We start from the raw sequence: 6,340 nt of genomic DNA, 5'->3' as shown, positions 1-6,340 counted from the left end.
CCGCCCGGCCGCCCGCCGCCGGCCGCCTCCGACGGGCGCCTGTGCCTCTCCGCCCCCGCCGGGCCGGGGACCCGCCGCCTGTTGCTATTTTCGCCGGCGCTGGCTGCGGCGGGAGGAGGGAGGCGGCGAGCGGCAGCCGCCGGGTGCGCGGCCCGGCCTCCCCCGCCTTCTCCCGCCGGGCCGCCGGCAGGTAGGGGCGGTGCGGACAGCCCGAGGCGGGGCGGCCCGCAACGGGAGGCGGCGAGCAGCCCCCTCGCCCGGCCCGCTGCGGCCCGGCCGGGGCGCCCGCGCTGCCGGTGCCCTGAGGCGCTGGTGTGGCTCCCCTCCCCCGGCCCGGCGTCCGTTAGCGGCTCCCTGCCCCTCTCCCCTCAGCGGGCGGTGGGCAGGCGGCGCCTGACAGCCGGTGGCCGCTGCCCGCCGAAGGCACTTCCTTGCAGCGAGCACATCCTGCGGCGGCGAGGCGGCGGTAAGCGGCGGCGGCGGCCGGTCAGCCCCTGGCCCCAGCGTCAGGCCTGGCGGGGGGCGGCCGCGGGCCGCGGCCGTGGGGGCCCCCGTGCCCCCGCTGCGGGCGGGCCCGGGGGAGCGGCGCTGGCGGGGCCGGGCTGCGTTTTTGGAGGGAGGGAAGGAGGAAGAGCGGTTTTTAGCTTTGAGGAAGTGAAAGGGTTGAGGCGAGAAATTAGGCACCCCGCCGCGGGGGGGGCTGCGGGCTGGCCCGTGCGCCGTGCCCGGGCTCGGAGGTGGCAGAAGCCCGCGGCCGGCCGAGAGGAGACGGCTGTGAGGCGGCCGGCGGGGCCGGCCCGGGGCCCCGCTCCGTGCCCGCGGCGTGGGGAGGGCGGCCGCGTCCTGCCGCCCTCCCGTCTGTCGCGGCAGGATCGCGCTGTCGGTCGTGACGGAGCCCCTGGTGAAGTCGCAGCACTCGCTCTGGGCGCAGCGGGGCGGCGGGAGCGGCGGGACGGGACGGGACGGGACGGCGCGGCCGGGCGGGAGCGGGGCGGCGGGGCGCCGGTGCCGCGCTTCTCAGCTGGCAGGGTCCTTGGCGAGCTGGCCTCTCGTCAGAATAACCAAAAGACCTGCTTGAATTTACTCTGAGATTGACCTGATGTGCCACGGTCTGCTTTTAGGTCTTTTCCTCACTCTTCCTGCACCTCCCTCACCCGTCAGTGCAAAGTCGCCCGGTGTAACTCCTCCCAGAACCTGCTCCTTCTTAGAGCAACGCAGCGACTCTTCCCGCAGGGGTAAAACTAACCTTGCCTGCAGCAGCACACTTGGAGTTTAAGCTTAAAATCCCCACGCATTGGCGCGGTATTTTTATGGCCCTTTAGATTCGCGTACTAAATTAACAAGGGAATGATCTCTTGAAACCGTGTTCATGAGAGGTATGAAACAAATGTAGTTATTTATAGTGCAGTTTGAAAAGATTGAGACCTTTATATGCTGTGTTGTATTTGGGAGAGAGGCTAATGTGGCAGATCTGCTGTAGGAACCTTTAGCGGTGCAGATGGTGGGATTTGTGCCTGCCGTTAAGCCCAGAGATTGAATGGAACATTGTGGGTCAAAGTTAGTAAAAATATACGTCTCTCAAATAGCAAATACCTCTGAGCTGATGAATACGTTTATACTTTTAACACTTGTAAGTGCCGAAATAGAAATTCGTCACAGCTTGTTCTATAGAAATGCTGAAAGTCATAGGTAATATGCAAAAGTAGAAATACTTGCAGGTGAGCAAAATGACAGGCTGGAAGGAATGTGAAACACATTCAGTGATACGTGGATGACTTGACACTTTTTTTCACTTTATAATTTGGTTAACTGGAAAGTTGGATGCAAGTATTTTGGCTGTGGCTGTGCAATTGAATAAAAAGGAATGGCATTCAGAATGTAATTTACCCAGCAAGCTTTCATTTACAAAGATTTTTTTAGTGCATTGTGGTGGTGGAACAGCCCAATATTTTGTTCAGGTCAGTATGAGGCTGACTTAGACCACCCCAATCATCAGCATATTAATTTCTGTGGACTCTATTAAGGAAATAGCAACAGGTGTCAAGGGCAGGAACAGTGAGCTATTTTCTTCATTTGATAGTTGATTATAAACTTGTATGTTTATAATCAAGAACATATTACCATTTTGCTGGATTCTCTTTTTTATTAATAGTCTATTTAATTTTTTAACCTATTTGAGAAATGATATAAATGCTGACTGGATTGGTAAATATTTTAGGTGTGATTATTACCACAAAACCAAGTGATTTGCTCAGAGTACATGGTGGAACATTATTCAGGGCCACGTCTGAAGCTGCTGATGACATTGAAAAGAATCTTTTAAAAGTCAGCATTTAATGCATGTGTATGAGAAAAGAATGGAAATGAAAAATAATTCCTGAGGCAAATTGACTTCTGGACTTGCACATGCTGTTGCCCACAGCAAGCCATAGCTCCAGAAGGAAACAGCAGATAATAAGTAGCTATGAGATAAAAAGAACATCCTTGCAACAGAAGGGTGCGTCGTGATTCCAAGTGCCAGTTTGAGTTAAATTAGAACTATTTGAAAACTGAGAGCAACCTGTGGTATGACATCTAAACGATCTTATTTAACTATAGAAAACAGGCCAAAAATGTTGTTTGAAGGCTCAAAAAAAAAGATACAGCTTGCAACTAGCTGCCCCATAGAACGATCTAATGGATGCTGTGTTGTGATACCAGAGAAGAGAGTAATTTCATGTATATGGATGGAAACATAAAAGGACCTCTTCTCAGCAGTGACCATATCGTGACATACCTCATACATATTCTCATTTGTGTTTTTCTGTATATCCTGCTAGGTGGATAGAGAAATCTGTCAGCATGAGTGAAGACAATGTAAATCTCAGTCAGGGATCAGACAGAGAGGGAGAGGAGTGGAATTTAGTTCTGGCTTGCGTTCCAGAGCTCTGGCTGCAGGCCAGGGCTCCGCATAATCCTTAAGTAGTATGATATTTCTGCTAAAATAATCAGCGGTGAAGTGCAGTCAGTACCAGTGCCTCTGGGTCCATTTGTCAGCAGGGTTCAGCACTAATGCTGTGCAGAGAAGAGCTGAACAAATTCGTGCTCTTTAAGACCAGCTGTTTTTCACAAGACCTTGCTGTATCATTGGAAGTTTTGCTTAGCTTCTTGGAGGGGAGAAAGAATACTGACTTAGAGAAAACTGCTCTCGTGTCAGCAGCCTGATGTGGAATAACTGCACAGTTGTCTCTCAGATGAACTGCAAAGGTGGAGGAAGTTGAGGTCTTTCTGTTCAACAACTCACAGGTCAAACCCGTCATTTAATCATTGACATGTGGAAGCTCTGACTGCTTTCTTGCTTGATGCATCTTCTAAACTTGTCAGTTCTGCTGTGGGTCCCAGCACTCCAGCTGCTACCAAACCAGGGGCAGAGCTGGAGGAGAGTGAAGGATTGCTTAGGTCAGTAGTTACCTATGTTCTGAACAAGAGTCTGAAACTTTGGGCCGCATGTCTGCATTGAATTTAGTCCAGCCCAGAAGAAACAATAGAAGAAGGATAACTCTTCACCACTGTTGTAGTTTCTGCTTTTGTTCTTATTTGTGTCTGTTCTTTCGGTTTAGAACAATCTCTCTCCCTTCTTCACCTTTTGTTCTGTATTAGTTTGAGGCCATCCCAAATCCACCTGGTTTTCCCCCAGCTGCCAAAACCTGATTTCCAGTGCCCCATCCACCCAGGTTAATAACACAGTCTCTTCTCTGTACCCCACAACATTCTCCCTCCTAACCTCAAAGCTGACCTGGCCCCATCTAACCAAATGGCACCCACAGCCAGGACCTTTTCCTCATGATAAAGTCTTTGCTCTCTTGAGAGAAGGTGGGTTTTGAGGAATGCTGTCCTGTGTGATGCACAGCTGCTTAGACATGTACCTTCATGCAGGGACAACCTGGGGTCCAGAATGGCAGAAGTACTAATTTTTGTAGCTGTCCCCTTCGTGCTGTCCTGCCATCACCCTGGCTTCTCTCTGAAGGCATCCCTTGTAGTTTCTGGTGACATAACAAGATGAGAATACAACTTAATTTGGGAGAACAAGAGCCTGATATATATATTTTTTAAAACACAGTAATCAGATTTTGCTAGAACAGGACTATCAGCGTAGTGTTGCATACTTTCTAAGCCAGCTCCCCGCTTGTGAGAAGTGGCTGGGTTGATCACAGTGAAAGAGAAGCTGAGGACAAAAAGCACATGTATGTTCCCATGTGTATCTTTCACATTAGTGAGTCAGTCTGTTGTCTCCTAGTATAGCAGGTGGGCTTAGATTTATTAGTGTGGTTTGTGTAAATATCGTATGTGTTACAGTTTGCCTGGCTGTTTTTATGCTGATGGAGCAAATACAGCTAAATCAAAGCAGGTTAAACAGTGGCAACATTAAGATACAGTTTGGAGAATATTAACATTTCTCAGACAGCAGCAAAGCTGTTAGCTGAGGAGCACCACTCATGCTCTTCTCAGCTCTGAGTGCAAGGGCAATGGAGATCCTTCAGAAGATGCTGATGGAGGGGAGAAAGACGAGCTGTCCCAGTTATGTCTGTGGGCACTGGGAGAACAAACGGAGGCATTCAGCCTGTGTGCGACGCAAATCCTGGCAGTCGTCTCCCAGCCCAGAGTAATGGAGCTGAATGGCACTTAGAGCTGTCAAGGGAAGATCAGAGTTTAGGTGGAAGGAAACAAGTGGGCGGCTTTATTTTTATACCATTTCTATTCTCTCTTGGATTAAAGGTGAAATAAGCATTTGCTTTGAAGAAGCTGTTTGTGAGTTAATCAGTCAGACACTTGGGAGGAAGAGGAAGCTTGTTCAAGCCTACTGAACTAATATGGATGGTAAACAGGTAAGGCGCCTGCAGAGCCAAGTTTTAGAGGGGATGAACTGAGCAGTAGCAATCAGAGATGGGTGAAGGTGCCAAAATTCTGAGTGATGGAGTCAGGGCAGACGTGGAGGGGCTCAAGAGCACCAGACACTCTTTGGCCATAATGGGTGCTTAATTTTATGGCTGGGAACAGGCCTGTTGAGATGAACAGAACTATTTTTAGCTCTAAATTAAGCATGTACATAAATACTTGATGGTCTTGAAGTAAAACATAGTCCTTGGTGTAAACTTAAAGGACGTTAACGCCAGCAGCATGAAATTGGTGTAATTTCTGGTGGGATCTGCATGTAAATTAAGATAAAGATGACAGGAGGAGGAAACAGAAAGAATGGCTGGAAAAGGGAGCTGAAACATGCAGAACGGTAACATACAGAAGGGTACGGGTTAGATAAGGAGACCTTCTGATGCTGCTCAATTTGTGCTCTGAGAAACTGCACTTTAGCCCCTCTTAACATTAGGGAAAAAACTAGCATTCTGACTTCTAGTTAACTGTTTTGATTTAGTATTAACTGTTTTTCTTTAGAAATAACAAATGCAGACATTGGAGTATTTATGCTGTTGACTTTGCAAGGTGTTTATTTTGTTAAAAAGAGACGAATGCCAAAAAGCTTTGCATTTATATTAAATACATTCCAGCAGTACAGTGTTTGTTGAAGTATGGCAGAGTATCAACCTGTTTTTTTAAATACTGTTCAGTCCTTAGAGTTAGCATGCAAAATAATGTATTATTTGTGATATTTATTCGTATTTGAGGCTGCAGTGCCTTGTAGGTCTGGGGTAAAAGAGCATGGTAGATGGTGGTAATCCAAATGAAACTTATCTTCCTTGAAAAGTTGATTTAAATGAGGATGACTTTGTTGTATTTTTACATGCATTTTATTTAATTGCATTTTTTTAAAAAGACTTCTGAGAAAACACAATTGAGGAATAGGGTTACAAAAAGTACGTGGCAAATAGGTCACCATCTGTGCGGTAGCTCAGTTCTGTTTTCAACTAAGAATGGAGTTTTCTTAGGCTTTCTTATCCTGAGACTATTATGTATGCCACTAAATGACAAGAACACTAAAAACTAAAAACTCGATTTTTTTTATGTGTTTCGGACTACACACCATTGGAGTTATGAATGAATCCAATCTTCCCTGCAGTTGCTGAACTATTTTTCATTGTTACAGTTAAGGAGAAAAAATTTGTAATAGTTTGTCAAAGAAGAAAAGACCATTTTGATTCCTGACATGCAAAACTATAATGATAATTGTGTTTAGCAGTCTGTGTTGATAAGGTGTAAAAATGCTTCCTGAAGCTGCTATCCCATAGGATGCAATGCATTTATATTCATCTGAGAGACGCTTGTTTTCTTGCTTGTTTGTGAAACAAAAAAAAAAATTGAAAAATAGTTGTAGTATAATTAAAATGAGGCATACAAGTTCGGGATTTTC

The 6,340-nt window shown here is 47.2% G+C and overlaps 1 protein-coding gene across 3 annotated transcripts in view; it reads left to right on the top strand.

Moving 5' to 3' along the window:
- Positions 1-307: 307 nt before the first annotated feature.
- The window catches only part of TBC1D1 (TBC1 domain family member 1), a 117,642-nt gene continuing 111,609 nt past the window's right edge, over positions 308-6,340 (top strand). For 2 of the 3 annotated variants that reach the window (XM_082315163.1, XM_082315165.1), the window contains exons 1-2: positions 308-466; positions 4,756-4,865. The gene's annotated coding sequence lies outside the window, so the exon portion shown is untranslated. Of the gene's footprint in view, positions 467-1,134; positions 1,236-4,755; positions 4,866-6,340 lie in introns of those variants that run through there. The other variant, XM_082315164.1, reaches the window with a different exon arrangement.

This window comes from Platalea leucorodia, assembly GCF_965183815.1.
Source record: "Platalea leucorodia genome assembly, chromosome: 6".
Taxonomy (NCBI): domain Eukaryota; kingdom Metazoa; phylum Chordata; class Aves; order Pelecaniformes; family Threskiornithidae; genus Platalea; species Platalea leucorodia.
Note: the sequence above shows the minus strand (reverse complement) of the source record. Positions and strands in the feature narration are given on the sequence as shown.